At 31.2% G+C, this 21,257-nt stretch overlaps 1 protein-coding gene across 4 annotated transcripts in view; it reads left to right on the forward strand.

Moving 5' to 3' along the window:
• The window catches only part of LOC143222632 (FAD-dependent oxidoreductase domain-containing protein 2-like), a 122,333-nt gene that overhangs the window by 15,122 nt on the left and 85,954 nt on the right, over window positions 1-21,257 (forward strand). For 2 of the 4 annotated variants that reach the window (XM_076449348.1, XM_076449347.1), the window contains exon 2: window positions 12,027-12,204. The exons of the other annotated variants lie outside the window; for them this stretch is intronic. The gene's annotated coding sequence lies outside the window, so the exon portion shown is untranslated. The remainder of the gene's footprint in view (window positions 1-12,026; window positions 12,205-21,257) is intronic. 4 annotated transcript variants of the gene reach the window in all.

A 21,257-nucleotide genomic window follows, 5' to 3' on the forward strand; every position in this document is an offset into this window, starting at 1 on the left:
GCGATTTTCTAAAAGTTAACAAGAAGAGCTATTTGTCGTATAACAGGTAATACCCTGAATATGAACTGTATTTTAAGATACTGAGTAAGTGTGGTCAAATAAGAGTGGAAGTGTTTGTTCTCCTCGATCTCTAGCACTGTGTGAAAAGACGTGGAAATAGTGAGTAATATGAAGTATGCCAGCATAGGGTCAGTCTCACACTGGGCAAGGAATTTATCTTACGTATTTTAAATTAAATCAAGTTTGCGCTTAATATGTAGCGTAAGAGTTCGAACTGCTACAGCCAAATTTTCCTGCGTATAAACCTTGGTAGGAGTGTGTTGTTTTTAGTTTTTCGTTGTGAAAAATTATTCAAGTTGAAAGTGTTACAACCATTTATAAGGTGAGAATGAATCAGCTGTTGTGAATGGACAATCATACGCTACAGGGGAACCAACTAATATATCAATTATTTTGTTGAGTTTGAGGTGATCACTACTTTCGTGTCAATTAAAATACCATTGCATTAATTTCATCTAGATTTCTTCCATTTGTGCACAAGTCAGACTGCAATTTTGTTTGTCTGTGCTACTCATTTTGTTGAACAAGCCTCCCATCCAGCTGAAGATAAGTTGAAACTTTGTTTGTACTCAGTTCACCTGGTGGTGTACTTTATATGAATAGTATCTGTTTTTTTCATAAATGTCAACCTGTATTACTAGTTTTGCATATGTAAAATTCTGTTATTACCAGAACTACATCAAGTTAATTAACTAATTTATTAACCTTTAGTGCATGCACACAGCTCACACTATATAACCCAAATGACATTTCTACTGTAGAGTTTGCACATCAAACATGTGCACTCATAACATGTACGTTTTTTTACTTATAGTGATAAGTGATGAGAATGCAAACCACACACACATATACACCATTGTTTTTGCATACCGTAGCGCGCACCCATACTGATGATATACATACAGGATATCGACACGAATTAATTGGCATGAGATCATGGTATTGAGTGAAGAAAGTGCGTGAACAATTGTAAAAAAATATTTAAAAAATTAAAATGTAGGAATGAGTGCACCAAAAAGAGTGAGGAAACTTGTAATAAAACTTTACAACCTCACAAGCGTGTTTAACATTCGTTCCATGCATACTTCGTTTTTATGTGTTCGTGATATTATAGAGCTTATGGGCACATACAAGCCTATGATTCTTATAGCTTTGTATAAACAATAACAAATTCATGACGTCAATACATTGAAACTTTAAAATATTGTTTAGCTTTGTATTTTAATCTCTCTATTTAGCTAATGTATAAACTATTATTGCTTTCTCGTGTAATTGCTAAAGGAGAAACAAGTTGCAAAAAAAGAAAAGACACACATGTTAGGGGTCCACATATCTGACTCTTTTTGGTGTCGTATAAAGACTTTACATGAATCGCCTCCAATAATTCAATTCACAAAATTGTCTAATCATTGTATAACAAACACAACTAAGTTTGATAACTTAAGTCCACCTGACGTATTGTATAGAGGATAAAAAGAATAAACGAAGTTGGCAAGTACCGAATACTGGACGCACTTCCTATTATGAGGTTGTACATAGGAAATTTATTACACTATGCCCATTCCTACATTGTTTTCTCACTTTTTGGAGCACCCATTCACACGCTCTTACTATTTTTCCTATATTTTTACCATTCGCAAAACTTAAGTAAAGAAAATCGTCATTATTCGTTGCGTTTTTTCATTTATTAAAGCATCAAAAAGTGTTGAGCTTTCCCTCTAGCACTATTGATTATAGAAGCCTGGTTCTTGATGTCTGAAAGCCTGTTACGGACGCTTTTCGTTATACCCGATTCATCGCTGATTTTCATTTCATTTCTCTCCTGCGTTTTTGACTGACAGTTGGTGTATGCTTCTTACGCATGCGCTCTATTCCGTTTGGGCATCGCTCGACTTATTCACGCGTAATTTAATTTAAGCCATATTGTGCCCGCTGTAGTTTTGTAAGAAGAGAAGTGATTGTTTTGCTGTTACAAATGTGTTACGCTTAGCATATCATCATCTACAAAACAGCTAGGACCACATCACCCAACTAATTTTGTTTTAATGATTTGTTGTTTGTTTGTTTTTTAATTAAGCACAAAGCTACACGATGGGATATCTGTGTTCTGCCCACCACAGGTATCAAAATCCGGATTTTAGCAGTGTGATTCTGCAGACATACCGCTGTGACACTGGATGGTTTGTTTTAATGAACAGCGTAAATAAGCGTCATAAAAAAGCATTTTCCATTGTGAATGGTTCCAAAACAATAAAAAAAAGGAAGGGTTAATTGCTAGTGTTTGTATTGTTTTCTGTGTTTAAGTTTCTGTTGTGACAGTGTGTTTGTGTGGACAAAATTGGGAATCCAAGAAAAAACATTTTATCAGTAAAAAACTTCAAAGCACAAAAACTTAATTTATAACTGTGAAGAATCACCATTTTTCAAAAAAACATCAGTTAACTGATATAGAACTACTGTTGCTGTTCAGTCGGTCAGTGACAGCGAAGATGATAACTGACAACCAACTACCACTTCTAACAAACAATCAGAATGAACAATGTATAACCAACAATCAGAGTAAACAAGGTAATGAAGGAAACTTTTTACAGATTAACGATTTACGAGGAAGATCTTTTAAAAGCTGCTAAGCAGGTTTACATTGATCATTTAAAAGGTACCTTCCTAGTTTTCCTGATCGCGAATTGAATATGACTACAAATTCAACAAAAATGAGCCAAAGGTTGACTTAACAATGTCATGCTGAACTCCTTAAACGTGCAAATTGATATTAATACTGCTAGGGTTTTTATATAAAAATAAAAAACGCAAGAACAATATATAAGACATTTTTAATGAAATAAAAAATTATTTGAGATGATTATGAACCTAATAAAAAAGTTAGAAGTGAAAATTAAGTTCCCAACCATCAAATACATTTATACGTGTCCTAGAAGCGCCACAATGCAAGGTAGATTACATGTACTAACGATGTTATCAATATGAAATATTACTATAAAATAAATTCTGAATTTTAATTTTAAAATCGTTGAAAATATTTGTTCAAAACAAAAATTTGATATGGTAAAGTTATTTACGAGACATCTTCTGATATAAAAACATGAAACTAATGAAGAAATATAACAAATAGGCGTCGAAAAGATATCCAAATACATTTTTACTTTGCTTATATTTCAGCATTTTTTAACTTTCTGTGAAAATAATCAAAATTATTAATTGTACTTGTGTTTATTTAAACTCTAGTTTCTTTTGTTTTTACAAAGAACAGTATCTTCATACATCACTGAGTATCTTCATACAGTTTACAGTTTTCGTGATTAGACTTGTGATGTATTATAATTTTTCTCGGACGGGTCTCCGATTTGTTATGTTACGGACATTACGTATTACGGTTTCAAATAACTGTAAATTCTAATTTAGAAGTTAATTAAATGTTAATATGTATCAAGTTTATGATATTTGCCAACAAGATTGTTACACAGAATTTTCTTTCTTGATACAAATATATTTTAATATACAAAGAACAATACAATTTATAATATCGGTTATTACAAATAATTATTAGAAATATTTGTTTATATATAAGAGTTTTACTAACTATACTGACTCTTCTATCTGCTCTGGAACTGAATATTTTATCGGCGATCCGGATCGACGACGAGTGGATTAATTCTGAGTTGATATTTTTACGCTTTGCTTAAGCTAGCTGGCTTGGCTGGTGGCTGGCCTCATGCCGCTTAAAAGCTTACTTTTTACCGAAGAGGATATTTAATATCTTTGGAAAATGCTAACGTTCGAAGCTAATTTACTGAAAGTAAATGTTTATAGTGTTCAAAATCTATAAACGTTTCTGGTCAAATTCTGTAGTTTTCCGATTAATAAGCGTTTGTCACAATTATAGCTTTTTATGTTTATAATATATTGATTGTAGCGTCAAAATAATAATCTTTTTATTATCTCTCGACGCGTCAGTTTATTTACTTTAAGGCAAGATTCTTGAAAGTTCAACAACATTTTAAGATATGCTAATGTTTTCGTAAAACGTATATTGTTGATTCTTACTCTCGAGCACATTCTACAAATTTAGAGAATAGGCTGCGCTTGCGCAACATATCCAACAATATATATCACATGCATAAAACTGAAACAAATGCAGATATTAAAATGAATGCATAACAGTAAACCCGTTACACCTCTCTCCTTAGTGAATTAAAAATTGACGTTAGACAGAACTAGAATGTAACAGCAACATGGAACTCTTGCTTATATGATACTGGAAAAACTTTTTTATGACACAATATGCAACTCCCAGCTTCGCGAATATTTTATCCTGTATGCATGTCGATTTGCAATAGGGTCACGATTTTTCTGTTTTGTCTCCATTTCTCATCACGGAGAACTTTATTTTTCTCCATTCTCAGGGTTCAAATATGACGTGATGAATATATCACACGCTGATCTGATGCACTGGGTCCAGCTGTATAAATATAATAGTACTGTCTGTTGAATGCCCATGTAAATGCTTCACAGGGTGTGAATGGATCTTTACCATAATGAATATGGAGGTTTATTAAGATTATGGAGAAATAGGCACAAATTTTTAATTTTGCATTTTACGGTTTTCATGAGTGTTTTTGCGTATTTGTGCACCACTACTTTGCCCCTGTTAATGGATCTTCACCAGATTTTGGATGAAGGTTTGTTGGGTCCAGGAGAAGATATATGCAAACTTATGGCTTCACGTTTTGTGCTTTGCTCTTTTTATTGGCATTTTGGGGGTTTTAAATTATATATAAATAAAACAACTTTTCATGTCCTAAGATATCATTTTATTAATCATGAATTTACATAACTTCCGCCCAGAGTATGGGTACCCCAGCTAGTGCCCTCTAATAACAACAATTGTTCTTTAAATTTGTAGAAGATTCTTGAAGTAAGAATCAACAATTTATGTTTTACAAAAGTACTAGCGTACCTTCGAATACTGTTGGGTTAAGCAAACTTTCTAGAACTTCGCCTACAGATTAGAAATGGACACGCCAAGAGATAGTTTTAGAATAGTATATTTTGGTCGCTACAATCAGTATACTATAAGCATCGGAAGCTATAATTGTGATAAACTTTTATTAACTGGAAAACTACAGATAGGAACGTTTATAGATTTCTATGAGGACATTAGATATCTATCTTCCTCTGTGAAAGTAAGCTTGTACACCGCGTTAGGCCAAACAAGAACAGAGCTAGCTATAATTCCTGTCAAGCAAAGTGTATTTGTGTATCAACACAAAACTAATACGCTTCTCGTGGACCAAGACCGTTAATAAAATATTCAATTCCAGATCACATAGAAGACTGAATATTTTTTGTGAGTTTGTAATTTTTTTATGTATGAATAATTATTTCTAATAACTGTTTGTTGTTGTTGTTGTTTGTATATTAAAATATACTTGTATTAAGAAAGAAATTCTTGTTTATCAATCTTGTTGGTAATTATCATAAATTTGATACATATTGACATTCAATTAACTTCTACATTAAAATTAAAATTTTCGGTTATGTGAAACCGTAATACGTAACGTACGTAACAATAAATAGGACAATAGTCCGGGATAAATTATAATAAGTTACACTTGAAATTCAACCAAGACTGAATGATTTAATAATTGAATGATTCCTGGTAAATGAATTTACATACTTAAAGTTAACATATTTTAGGTGGTTTAATTACTTTGGAAAGTATGCTCTGTAATAAGTTTAATTAATTAGTCAGTGTTATGCAACACTCTGTTAATTGCCTGAAGATACAACTGGTACAGTGCTTTCTCACATGGTGAAAACTAATTCTCATACAGCTGCACTGAAGCTAGGTTTATATTACTTTCTTCTTAGCAAATAGATAACACAAAAATGAGTGAATACATGACACTAAGTGAGTCAGTTTCATTGTTTTGTTGTTATGCGCAAAAACTGCATTATGAGCTATATATACATTGCTTACCACTGATACTGAGGTCCGAGTTCTGGCGTTATAAACCTTTAGGTTTGCCGCTGAACTACTAAGAACCAATAATGAGTGAGAGAAAAGGAACTGTTTACAATATACTTTTTTTTTCAAGTTTATAAATATTCAAATAAGAATTTCTTATAATTAAAATACTAACAACTTTAAAAGTTATTTCATAAGATTTGAATACAATTGAATACAATATCGTAATATTCCCAAAATTGTGAGCGTCAATTAGGAATGTTTATATTAATCGTTTTTCGCATTTATTTATTTATTTACTTTAGTTATTATCTTTGTTCAATAGCGTAACTGAATCTACTTTGTAGCAAAATAACAGTGGACTGCATTAATGGTTAAAATACCAGTTGCCCTCAAGTGGTAACGCTAGAAACCGAGTTTCGATAACCATGGTGGTAAGAGCACAGATAGCTCATTGTGTAGCTCTATGTTTAATTAAAAACAAACGAAAAGATTGTCAATTATTGTTTGAGTCAAAATAAAAATATAAAGAGCTCTTAACTGTACAGACTATTCAGAAGTAACACATTTAAACACTTTGTATGCAATCTTTTTCGTTCGTTAAAAATAGATTATCATATTTTTATTTTCATTTGCTAACTTCACGTTATTTTAAACCTTAAATTACAGACTTATTTTTATACTATTCATTACCTGTAAAAGATACCGAGTAATTTTATGTTTCTGATTGTTACAACACTCATTTAAAGAATTGGCCACAAATATTGGGTGAAATAATTCTTTTGCTATACAAATTACACAGAAAACCTCAAAAGTAATTAGTGTAGATAATTGTGATGCTAATGGTGCGTGTAACGGATTTACTATTATGCATTTATTTTAATATCGATGTTTGTTTTAGTTAAATGTTTATTTAGAAATGCATGTAACATATATTGTTAAATGTGTCTTGCGAAAGTATTACCTGTTCTCTAAATTTGTAGAATATTCTTGAGTGTAGGAATCAACAATGTACTATGTACATTGATTCCCGGTATTGTTGCTAACTGAATTTTCGAGATCCTCGTCTTAAAATTAATAAAAGGTAAGCAACGCATCGCGTTTATTTTTATATTGTTGGTTTGCTACAGCTAGTATACTATAAACTCGAAAGTTATAACTGTGATAAACACTTGTTATTCAGGAAACCATAGATATTTGACCAGAAGCGTTTATAGATTTCGAACATTACAAACAGTCTGACTTCAATGAATCAACTTCGACATAAGTATTTCTACGAGCACATTAGATGTATTCGTCGGAGAAAAGTCAGCTTGTAAACAGCGTGAGGCTAGCCATTAAGCAAAGTGTGACAATATCAACTCAGAATTAGTTCGCTTATCGTAAACCGTAGATAAAATATTCAGTTCCAGACCAAATAAAAGACTCAGCATTGTTTTAAACCTTTTGTATATGAATCATCATTTGTAAAACCGTTATTATAAATTGTATGTATGTATATTAATATACATATATAATATATGTATATTAAAATATATTTTTAAGAAAGAAGATTGTGTGTATCAATCTTTTTGGCAAATATCATAAATTTAATATATTTCGAAATTCAATTTTAAATTCGAATTAAAGTATCAGGCTATTTGAAATCGCAATACGTAACAGAGTAAATCGGAAACTCGTCCAAGACAATTTATAGTACGTAACACGTATTTGTTCGTTTACATTTTGTTTGTATTTCATACATTATTAGGAATCCTGTTACCAAAGAGGTAAGAAAACTCCAAATAGTTAAGCACACAACAAGTTTAGAAAATTAAATGTGTTTATAAGCTAGTGAGTGATGAATCCCGCCTGTATATCTAAGGTTAACTCTCTGTTGTTGAGTGTCGAAATAGACTGACATTTGCAGATTAATAAACTTAGGTGAACTAACTTCAGTAACTGTTGTGTCAGTATACTGACTAAACTGGCTGCAATATACGTATATACTTCACTTCATATTAAGTTCAACAAATTAATATTGTTTTGAATGATTATTTATAAAGTCATTAATTTGAACTGCTAAGCTGGAAATATAATGCAAATAGTGTCGTCGTATAAGGCTCAGATCACATGAAAACTGAAAATTTAGGTTTTATAGCCAGATAAAACGAAGTTCTTCTATGTCCAAGATGACAGTTAAAGGGCTTCAATAAGTATTAGCAGGGAGAAAAAGCTACATTATTTATATTGATTCTCTTTTTCCCGTGTATTACACTATAACCCTGAAACAGTTGTATTTTTCTGCTTACTTTCAACTAACGTACAAACAATCCTGAAACCTACTGTCGACATTGCATCTTCCCCTATTAACTTTAAAGTAATGTGCTTATGATCCTTATTTCTTCTGTTGACAACTGTGGCTTCTTCGTTAACATGTACATAATGTATGTAACTTTGTTAAGTCTCTAGCTGCCATTTCTATCCTGCCTACTAACTCCTGTGTAAAGTACTAAGTTTTAATAAACCTACGGTTGTCATTTGTACCCCTGTCATTTATTTTTACAAGATGTACTTCTCTAATCCTTAAACCTATCATCTACTCATCCCATTTAACTTTTCCTTAACTTGTGTATTATTGTTAAACTTAGCGATGTAATTAAAAATCTTCCTCAAAGAATGTTCGCCAACCAATTACAACAAGTACAAAGAAATTCACGAACTAAAATATCTACAGATATCAAATTGCACTTAGAATGGATTTGTAGCTCTAGAAATCATTGTATAGCTTTGCGCTTAACTACAAACAACAACCAAAACGTTTCCTGCAGATCATAGTCGCATATATAACATGAAGTTCAACACAAATTTTGTTTTGAAAGATTATTTATAAAATCATCAAGTTGAACTGTCAAGCTGGAGAAATAATGCAAATAGTGTCATACAAGAACTTCATCTCGTGCTTTCAAGGACGTACTCTGTCTGATTCAGTGAGTTGACGTGAGTTTAATGGTTATTGAATAGGTAACTTTATGGAAACCCGTACACGTATACACGACAACCCACTATGGTGCAAGACAAATTAGTTGTTTGTCATCGTTTTCTTTCGAATTAATTAGTTTCTCACATTCAGTCATAGTTCTTGCCAGTGATTTTTTAGCAACATACTCTACAAGCTGTTACTTGTTACTCTTTATTCTTGCAAACAGAATAATGTATAAGGTCCTCTATACGTCAGATACATAAATTATATAAAAATGTATGCATTAATGTTAATAGCTGAAAGTGAAATTTTTAAAAATGAAAGTCGTTGCTTGCAGTGTTTCTTTTTATTCTCTTATTGCAGACACACAAATATATTACTCTTGTACAAGCACTAATGCTACCTACAACAACCATAAGTTTACAGAGTTACAATATAAAATCTGAAGTTCGATTCCCCGCGATGGACATAATGCTGATAGCACATTGTTTAGCTTTGGACTGAGAAAACAATCATAAAAAAGAAAATAATAAATTCGATATCCATCAATAGGTAACAAGAAATTTCTAGAAATTAAATTTCATCTGTCTATTCAGATTTATTAGCACAACAAAAATCCTTAAAGTTCAGTCTTTACATGGTTTTTTCCCCTGTCACCTAACTACATTTAAAACAAACAACTCCTACAGCTTTGTTGAAATTACATAAAATCTACTGAAAAAATACCACACATGTTATGTTTATTAGATTCTTAAGACAGGATATAAGAATCTTTTTTTTACCTAAACAGGTCTTAAGCTTAGTTAGTTCTCATCTTCAACAAACACACATACAGTTTAATTATCTCATTGCCATTAGTCAAATTGTTTGAACCTTACGAAGGGAAATGTGTACCTGTAAATCTGTGTGTGTGGGCGCCTTCATGCTCTATAAATATACCTTATCGTTGTATGTAAATGTATGATAAATGCGTACTCACTACAGCTGCGTTTTAAGTAGCTGTATCTTTAGGTATTCTACTTTTAAATGCGTGTTCCGATCACTGTGTCAATCAAAACAATATGAAAAAGTGCCTTATATTATAGTAGGCTTCATTTATTGACCGGTTTCATTAATGCAAACTTTCAAAGGTATATTTAAATATACCTTAACAATGCGTGACTACGTTATTTCTTTGTTATATTACTGTGCGTGCAGAATGTACTTAGCGTCTTTAAATAAAACTAAATCAATCTGCATGTCCATTCACACTATTTGTGAGAATTATTTTTAAATAACTTACGATCATGCAGGTTAAGTATTTCATTTTGTACTTCGGGAATTAATACATAAATCAGGAGCTAACTTAATTGGATGATATCTCTTTAAATTTGTATCACAATTTTAAACATTTATCGATAAATCTATATATGTAAAGATTGTTGATATGGATTCAAGTTTCTCGATAAAAAATGTATGCCTTCTTTCTTATATATTCTTCGTAGTATTTCTCCATTCCTTTATAGCATAGAATTTCACCAGGTATATAAGGGGCTAACTGTCTTGTGCCCACACCAGAATCGAGCCCTGAATTTTAGATTTATAAGCTCTTGATCTTACTGACAACTATTAATGGATACGTCTATTCAAGCAGAAAGGATTAAGGGTTGAGTATTTTCATGCTGTAACTGTTTATACCGGTTGATAATATAATATTTTCATTACTTCCACATTGTAAATATCTTTACGGGTTGGTGATATTTCACGTTGTAACTATTTTTACGGGTTGATGATATAGTACGTTGATTACTTTCACGTTGTAATTATCATTACGGGTTTACGATATTTCACGTGATTACTTATTGATCAGGTTTATAGTTTACCATTTTGTCTTTATTTTTGATAATTTGTGTTCTAGTTTACTGGACTACTATATTTTTGTATTCATTTTTCCTGTATAATTATTAAGATACAGATGATATACTATAACTAAATGTAGAGTCAGTTAGCTGAAATAATTTCACTAGTTTTATGCATATCGTATTATTTCCACAGTCTTACTGGATCTACTAAAACAGAGTTGTTATTAATTTCAAACTAGGCATTGCAAGGTCTTGTTATATTTGATAAATACAGAGATAGTCTAAAGTTTATGCTAGGTATATATACGATATTTTTATATCTGGTGCCGATAGAAGTATTGTTAAGTTTAAACTAGGTATATGTACTATATTGTATATGAATTCGATATTGTCGTATCTGATGAAGGCGGAATATTGTTAAGTTTATGTACGACGTTTTTATATTTAGTGAAGAAATAAATGTTATTCATTTTGTACTAGATATATGTAAGACCTTCTATGTGATCAAGAAGTATATATTGTTAACTTTATACTGGGCGTATGTAGGGTCTTTTTGTACTTAATGAACAAATATATATATACATATATATTAAGATTAGACTTTTAGCGTTACTAAGTTTGTATGTAAGTTATTGTTGAAGTTACCAAGTAGAATTTTATTATTATACATGTTAATTCTCACATCATACTATGTATTGTATTTTTCAAACACTAATAAAGTTATTCAGAACTAAGAAGCAAAATAAAGTATTAATTGGCTTTGTAATATACTTGCAGACTTACTAAATCTGCATGTATTATTCTTGCTCAGTAAATTTTTCTTTGTTTTCGTATAAATATACATTTATATTTCATTATGTACAATTATTCCCATATACAACAAGTGAAAAAAAAATGAATTGACAAATTTGCTCATGTGGTGACAGCATTTATTGTGATATGCGTTTCAGTTGTCGTTTACTCTCCTCATTAAAATGATTCTGTATTTCTGTAGGACTTGAAGAATATGAATCATTGATGCTACATATTTGTTTATAGCCTTTGTTCTTCACAGTATTATACACGTCAACGTTAATAGCTAATGAAACTGAGTCACAAAACTATATATGTTATACACTTTATTATATTCAAAAAAGTCACACAAATTTTGATGAATATCGCTAATATTTTTTTACAGGTTCCAGTTTATCTTAGCATTAAGAATAAGAAGACATCATTTCCTTCTCCAACCTGCTTCCTTCACTTCACAAGTTTTATTAGCGCTGTTGGAGTAAATTGAAGTTCATGTTGGTGTGAAATTACCTTACGGTTACCTTGGTTTTGATTGCTCGGCGGGGTAACATAAGCTGGTATAAGTAAATATCCATTCCTGTTCTACTGGTATATCCGCTTGTTGAATAAAAAAGCCTATTTTTACGTATGAAATATAAATATCTCTAATGAAAAGAACAAAAATCAACTAAAACTACAGCTATTTTTTTCCTTGTTATCTTTTACGGCTTTTTTGAAACCTCATATCTTATTAATAAGAATTTAAATGGAAAAGCAACTACAAAGCAAACAAAAATGAAACATCAATTGATTTGTTTCTTTCAGCTAAGTCAAATATTTCTCGGGTATATTATTTTACTCTTAAATAACATCTGCTAGAATTTCTTAGCTGAATAATTTATGTAAAATAATTAACTTTTCAGTTCGCTTGACCGTATTATGAAAGTAACTCAAGAGTTGGAAGTGCGCATTGATAACTAGCTGCTTTCCCGTTAGTCTATAACCTTAAATTAAGAAGGATTAGTGCAGACAACCCTTGCGTAACTTTGCGCGAATCTTTTAAACAAACAGCTCTTACAAGCAAAGAAATGGCAATTAATAAGCATAGCACTTGTTCTTATGTTAATTTATAAACTTTTATCACAAACAAAGAAGGTGACTGTGGTGATCACAACAAATGAACTCTTTCTACATGATAATTTAAAATTTTCTGTTACCAACAATTGAAAGGAGCTAGGTGAGTACAGCAGTTCTTCTTATTAAGTATATTAACTTATCAAATTTCACAACAATCAAAAAATATTTATATTAAATGTTTTTATGGAATGATTATCACCTTTTTTCTGTAAAAGGATAAAACATATTGGTCACTTCTAGTTCTAAAATTATCTACCAGGTAGCAGTAAATTGTAGAATACTTCTGAATATTAATTGAAGGTAATAAATAAATGATTAGAAGCCAGTCGACCAGACAATAACTTCTTCATTTGGTTGTGTTAGAAGTTGATAAAGCAACATATAACAATTAAAACCATCGTATTATACTTGGACAATTTCTTTCATTATATTTAACAAACATATAACAAAAATAATAGCTGCCCTTACCTAGTTCTATTCTTTTGGTTGTTATATGTTTGTTAAATATAATGAAAGAAATTGTGCTAGTACAATACGGTAGTTTTAATTGTTATATGTTGCTTTATAACTTCTAACACAACCAAATGAAGAAGTGACTGTCTGGTCGACTGGCTTCTAGTCATTTATTTATTACCTTCAATTAATATCCAGAAGTATTCTACAATTTACTGCTACCTGGTAGGTAATTTTAGAACTAGGAGTGACCAATATGTTTTATCCTGCAACTGGCTTCCAAAAAAGAAAAGTTCACAATTAATTGTTGTATAAAGTCATAATTATAAACCCTAAATTTATGTGGAATAAATACTCTTTGAACAGTAGATTAAATATATCTCCCAAAATGTCTATTATGTAAACAGTGTGGTTTTATTTAATCACTGTTTTAAATACATTAACATCTGTACAGTCTAATGTTTAAATTATTAACTCGTTAAAGTCGTACATATGGTATTGTTTAAGTGTAAGAATACATTTTACTCCGACAAACAGCTAACAGTTCTAATTGTCATCTACAATTTCCCAAGTTACTTATTTGTGATTAGAAAAAAGCGTGAGCCCTAAATATTAACTTAGGTGTATTAATCTAAGAAAAGTAACTTGTACCATGAAAGTCATAATATCTGTTGAATCTTGCAAAGTTGAATTATTTTTGTCCTGTATGTAATCTTAAATATATAATTTAATTGAGGTTAAGCTATAGCGTCACTAAGTGAACTATACTGCGAAGGTTGTTACAGTTGTATGAGTGTAGCATGATTAAAGTGTAAAATAAAGGTTGTTCTAGTTGTATGAAACCAGTACGATCGAGCTATACTGTAATATTATTTTAGTCTTATGGATCCAGTAAAATCGAAATATACAATAATGTTATCCAAAATGTATGAATCTAGTAAGGTCAAAGCATACTGTAATATTATTGTAGTTGTATGAACCTACTAAGATCTAACTACGCTACAATATTATGAATCTAATAAAGTCGAACTATACTGTAATTTAAATTTGGTTGTAAATGTACTAATATCTAACTATACGATAATATTATGAATCTAGTAAGGTAGAACTACACCCTAATATAATTCTACTTGTATGACTCTAACAAGATCTAATACATTTTAGAGTGTTCTAGCTGTATTAATTTAATAAGGCCGAAAAATACTGTAATATTATTATAATTGTTGAATCTAGGAAGATTGGGCTTTACACAAATATTATTGTAGCTGCATGAATCTAGCAAGATCGAACTATACTTAAATATTATTTAGTTTTATGGACCTAGTAAGGTCAAACTATACTGTAATATTATTCTGGTTGTATGAATTTAGTAAGAACTAACTATACTTAAATATTAATTTAGTTGTATGGATTCAGTAAGATCGAAATACACTAAAATGTTATTCTAGTTATATGAATCTAGTAACATCGAATTTACGCTCTAATATTATTTTAGCTATTTGAATCTGCTAAGGCTGAATTATACTTTAACATAATTCTAATTTTACGAATATAGTAAGGTCAAACTGTACTGTAATGTTATTCTAAATACATTATAATATTATTCTAGCAGTATAAATCTAGTTTTGGTAACATGTATTGTAAATGTTATTTTCTAACTGTGCAAATCTAATAAAGTTAAACTGTACAGCAAATATTATCATATATATGTAATATATATTCGGCTGGTTTGGGTTTAGAAAATATTTATGTACAAGTGGGTTTTCTCATCATCTCTAAATATTACCATAGTTATACGGATATAATAATTTCTAGTACACTGTTATGTTTATTACAAATTTATCAACACAAAACTTAGACACGTTACGTTAAAACGATATTATAGCCTCACACTACACCGTTGTGTGTAGTGCTGTCATGCTTTATTTGACGATAGTGCATCTTTACAATAGTCCTGCGGTATAGTTTCAATTGAAAAAGGTTACGTCGTTAGACTGTCATGGCCACAGTGCACCCCTCCTCCTTTAGCTTTCTATAATCCATCTAGTTTACGAGGACAACAGTTGTTTAGTGCCCATTTTAACTTTCAAATCGCACAAGCATCTATAAGTAACGTCATACGATTTAGATGGTATGTTTTAGAATAGAAAAGCATACATGGAAGGCATTTGCCACTAATTCTTGTGCTTGTGGATTATTAGTTGTTACAAAATATCATACTTATTGTCATGACTCGGGTGCTACTTGTTGGACTTATTTTCTTTACTTTCAAATGTCATTAAGTTTAAGAGATATACCGATCCTGAGAATTCTAAATTACCTTCTCATACCCTTCCCGAAATAAATCACTTTCCGTGTCATCCTACTATCTACGTAATGCCAATGTCAAAATGTAATTTTGATATATTCCTTACAACCACTACTTTATGTCGGCTGTAGTTGTTACATGACTTGTCGATTTGCACAGCCAAAATCGTTTAAATATAACGTACTAAACTTTTTGTAGTAGTTTAATTTTGAATGTACTTTTCCAAAATTATTCGAAATATAAATAATTTGAATGTTAATACGATAGAACAAAACTAATGAAGGAATTGTTTCTGTAAAATAGTTTTGTGTCTATATGAACTCAATAAAAGCAAATGACTATGTTTTCAGACTTAAAAGATAAATTTTAAAAATCTACTATAATAATTCTGTACGATGAAATACCATCACTTTCATATGCAGTGATATATTTTTTATGAGAATTTGCATTTCAAGGCTCATTTTCACATGTTGACGCAACAAGCATCTAGATTCTAGAGTTACAAAGACTTCCACTTCTTTAGGCAAGCGTATACATTTAAGCAAGTTCATAAACAGTAATAAATGAACAATAGTGTAAAATTTTGTATTTTTTTGTCGTTTAGAAACTATACATACAGCTTTTTTTCTGTTATTTTGGTTCACTTCTTTGGCGGCGATTTCTCTTGATAAAATGTATGAATATAACATGAGAAAGTATATGTAGACGCTATATTTACTTCACCTACGAGTTTAATCTCATCAGAAAATCGATATATTTCTTTCATGTTGTATGTGTTGAGAGGGAACTCCTACACACAAAGTGTTTTTAGAGAGAAACTTTGTGCGACTTCAGTTGTTTGTTTGTTTTGGAATTTCGCACACAGCTACTCGAGGGCTATCTGTGCTAGCCGTCCCTAATTTAGCAGTGTAAGACTAGAGGGAAGGCAGCTAGTCATCACCACCCACCGCCAACTCTTGGGCTACTCTTTTACCAACGAATAGTGGGATTGACCGTCACATTATAACGCCCCCACGGCTGAAAGGGCGAGCATGTTTGGCGCGACTCGGGCGCGAACCCGCGACCCTCAGATTACGAAGCGCACGCCCTAACGCGCTAGGCCATGCCAGGCCCATCAGTTGTTTGTAACAATAACAAGTATTTTGTAACATGAAACTATTTGCAACAAAGGATGATTCCTTTTCTTTTTACTTATCAGAGCTAAGAATTCTCTTCCTTAGCACAATGCCAAAGTAAGACTGTTTCGTAATTAAGTACACAATAAAATATTTTTTTTTTTTACATTTTACAGTATTCAGTAATAAATACAAAACGAAGAAACTGATTTTTAATAGAATAACAATAAAACGATCATACAACGAAATAACAACTTGTTCTAAAACATATGTACAATTGTAAACACAGTACTGTTCATTAAAAACTGTACAACCAGAGAGATTAACTCATGTTTCTCAACATAATTCTAGAGGAAGAATGTAGTCTTCTTCCTTCAGGTAGAAGATACAAATTTTATCTTATTTCTTATGTAAAAACTATCATTTGATAGTTGTTTGTTTGGAAAGTAAGAAACCAAGAACAAACAAGAAAACGTGCTCCTATCCTTTAAATTGGTACAAATAATTAGTTTGATATCGGTCTGAAAGAAAATGTAAGACTATGGGAAAAAGTCATGTCTTAGGTGGTTGATTGTTGTTTTGAATTAAGCACAAAGCTACACAATGTGCTGTCTGTGCTATGTCCACCACTGGTATTGAAAGCCGGTTTCTAGTGACATGAGTCCGCAGACATACCGCTGTGCCACTGGGGATTGTAGTGTTGTTTGTTAACACTATATGACATCATAGTTGTGTTAATGTTCCTTGATAATGTATAATCCGCAGACACAAATATTATTATTGAAGGCAGTAAAATACGACTAAATTGATTTTAGTTCATTCTGACATAAGTGTTCTTCCTTTTATAAGTTAGAAAAAGAAACATCAATAATACAGATACTTGTTTGTTTAGTTGTTGATTAAAAAACTGCTGAATGAGGGCGTCTGTGTTGTGCCCACTGCGGTATCGAAACCTGCATTCTACCCTTTAAATTTACTGTTAGGCTGCCAGTAATTCTTTATTTGTCTTATCATATTTTGCCCCTATGTGACAGTCGTTTCTTATGTTTCCTTATGTTATTCAGAAAAAAATTATCACGTAGAATATATGTAATAGGTAAAAACGTTTCTAAATACTTGTATCAGAAAAAGTATATTTAAAACTCAGAAAATCTCGACTTCTTTATACCCTGAAAAGTTGTGAATTAAAAATAAATGAGAAACTGTAATGTTTCTATTATACATATCGTGAAACTCTATGATATAAAACCATTATGCTCTATGATAAATCAATATACCAGTTGCAATAGATGCTTTGTTGTGATATAAACATTTTACTCAAAAACTTTGGAAATTATGCCTTTGAGTTTTCTTTTTATGATATTTTATGGCCGATACTTACAAATACAAACGTAGAATACCAAATAAGGTATATGGAGCTATTATTCCAAAAGTACAACACTAAACAGTTAAATGACAATCGGAATTTCTAGTAATCATGTTACAACAGGGCAACATCACTGTTATTTATATCAACCACTTTCTGAGTTCTTACTTATGTAAATTATGGATCTGCTGATCACTTAGGTGACCTGAAGTGCTCCTGTTCTTATGGGATAGAACACCTTTTCCAGTTTAGCGAAATAGAACTTCTTTTACGTAAGCCTTAAAACTAATATTTCACATTGATTTTAAAGTTCATTCGAAAATATCATAACTTGTACACGTAGATAATCTGTAGCTTAGCTCACTAATGGCCATTAACAAACTTTGGTATTTCAGATTCGGGGGATGAATGTGTAAAAGGTATCTAGCATTTCCCTCTAATATACTGTGCTGATAGATGGTGTTATCATTTAGTTGGTCACGTTCTTTCCTTAGGGTTTATATGATGATTAAATTTGTTTAAATTGTCCATTTATGGCACTGATACAGAGAACAAAGTTAATAATTTAGCTATAAGTGGAAACTATCCTATTTTTAGATAAACATTTTAAAATTGAAATGTTTCTCTGATTCAAACAACTTTCATAATATTTAAAAAAGTAATAACAATCCTCTCGTTTCCCCCAAAAAAGCGTTTCTAAACGTTTTATTAATAAAAACATAATATTTTCTGAAGAAAAACAATAAGAGGTCATTTCTGTTCGCTTTAAATATGCCCAAGCAGCTACATTCAGCATTGCAATGTTTTAATTGGAAAGAATTTTAATAATCTTACATATTAAAAAATAAAGAACACGTCCATCTTTTTTTGTAATTATTTCATTTTAGATGCTATTTGGTAACATACGATAATTATATTACTAGTAATCGAATTTAACGTAATTTGAATTGTCCAAATGAGAAAATTTGCTCTTATAATATTTATAACAAATATTGAGATATTTGTCACTGAAACTTAACTGTTACTAGCTTCTTGTTCTTATTTTGTAAACATATTTTTTTTTAAATTGGCCCGGCATGGCCAGGTGGGTTAAGGTGTGCGACTCGTAATCTGAGGGTCGCGGGTTCGCATCCCCAGCGCACCAAACATACTCGCCTTTTCAGTCATGAGGGCGTTAAAATGTAATGGTCATAGATTTATCGCCGAAAAAAAATTTGGTTTCTTAGATATTCATACATGCATAAGCTCGCCTGGCTTTCACATAAGTTGAAATAAATTTTATTCTGTTTTGTATTGAAAAAGATGTAGATGTTTTAATTTGATTTTATGTACATTTTTGTAACTTATTTTTGAATGTATATGTATATAACTTTACTTTCAGATAACTTTGCTATGACCTACCAAGTTTCACAAAAATCTATTTAATTTTTGAATACTTCTGAACAGCATAAAAGTTATTTGGAAGAACTTCAATTGGTATAACATGAACCAAAGAGCCCTAGTGTGGACCAATGATGTGGGCTATATTTACCGTTCAGACCAAGTTCTTAGGATTATGATTCGTTATAATGTGCTAGTTATCTATACCGCTAAAGCACAGGACCAGCTTTATAAATATTATTTGATTTCCATATGTATAACACCAACATTTATTTTTATTTTATACCTAAATTATGTTAAAACGTTTAAATAAATAATTCGCTTTATTCAAACTACCTTTTATAATCATAATTCCTTTTTTGAGACTAAGTTTCCACTGAAATATACAATTGACAAGGTTGGTTATCTAGAATGTATTCATAATTATTAGAAGGAAATAATATAATATCTGAAGTGTTATAGAATCAACACAAAATTATTTCGAAATGTAGAATATGCCTTACAATGAGACATTTCTACATTAAATATCTAATATCGACACTGTCATTTTAAAATATCGTGTCAAGTTTCGATGTATGTTTAGTGACTGTTGAGTCGTGCTTTTAACTTTATCTTTAATGAGTTGGAAAATAAACATTTTGCAGCAACAAACTTTATCAAAATGTCTGCTATCTTTATGTCCCACCCACCCACACTGATGGATCATTGGTAAGCGCGAGAAGTTCTCACGCTAACATTCAATCTCTCCCCTAGTTCACCCCCCCCTGTGATGGGCACAATACATGTAGCCCATTGTGGATTTGTTTTAATCCTTGTGGTGGGCACAATACATGTAGCCCATTGTGGATTTGTTTTAATCCTTGTGGTAGGCACAATACATGTAGCCCATTGTGGATTTGTTTTAATCCTTGTGGTAGGCACAATACATGTAGCCCATTGTGGATTTGTTTTAATCCTTGTGGTAGGCACAATACATGTAGCCCATTGTGGATTTGTTTTAATACTCCTTGTTCTTTTTTCTTGTAAGTTCACTGACAAGTTGTGAAGGTTGAGAGACACTTACGAAAGTTTATATGGCTAAAGCAATACTTATAATAATGGAAAGAAAAAGGAGGCGTTTATATTTAGTACAAAATTACTTAGATTCTAAGAGGAGATCAAAGCTTGAAATTTGAGAAGTTACTATTCATGATTTTTTTTTTTGTTAAGATATTCTTCAATTTATATTCGAATGATACAACGACTGACAAATAAGAGACATTTCAGGTTATTCTCGGAACAATAGGTATAAATAAAGAAGCCTTGGCAAATTTCCAAAGACATCAAAGGCTGGTTGTTAAATCGGTACGTCTCCACACCACATGCTTTTTCTAGGATTTTATTGCCTTCGTTATTTTTTAGTAATTGCCCAAGTATTACTCCTGGTATCTTTGCTCACGTAGCACATTTATTGTTCTCAGACTTAACATTTCAGTTCTTACTGAATTGCAATCATTGCTGAGAATAAGTCAAATCACTTCAGGAATGGAGATTTTAAAAATAGTGAGAGTGAAACAGAATGCAATCTCGGCAACTCTCTTCTGTTGAGTTAGTAAAGTTAGAGTGTCAAAATTAACAATCGACGAAACAGTATCAATACTGCTATAGAAAAAAAGCATTCTATATCATTTAGTGCGTAGACTGAAGTAGGCTGTTACCTTGGTAACAATACGGATCTGGAAGGATCATTCCGTTTTATTGAAATTGAATATCACTATTATTATTTAGGGGACATGTTTTCAATATACTTATTATATTCACTAGTTAAAATCAACATATTATTCAACTTACATTACTATCAATAACTTATTGTTATTGTTATTCTCTTACTGCAAAGCT

This window comes from Tachypleus tridentatus, chromosome 8 (genome assembly GCF_004210375.1).
Source record: "Tachypleus tridentatus isolate NWPU-2018 chromosome 8, ASM421037v1, whole genome shotgun sequence".
Taxonomy (NCBI): domain Eukaryota; kingdom Metazoa; phylum Arthropoda; class Merostomata; order Xiphosura; family Limulidae; genus Tachypleus; species Tachypleus tridentatus.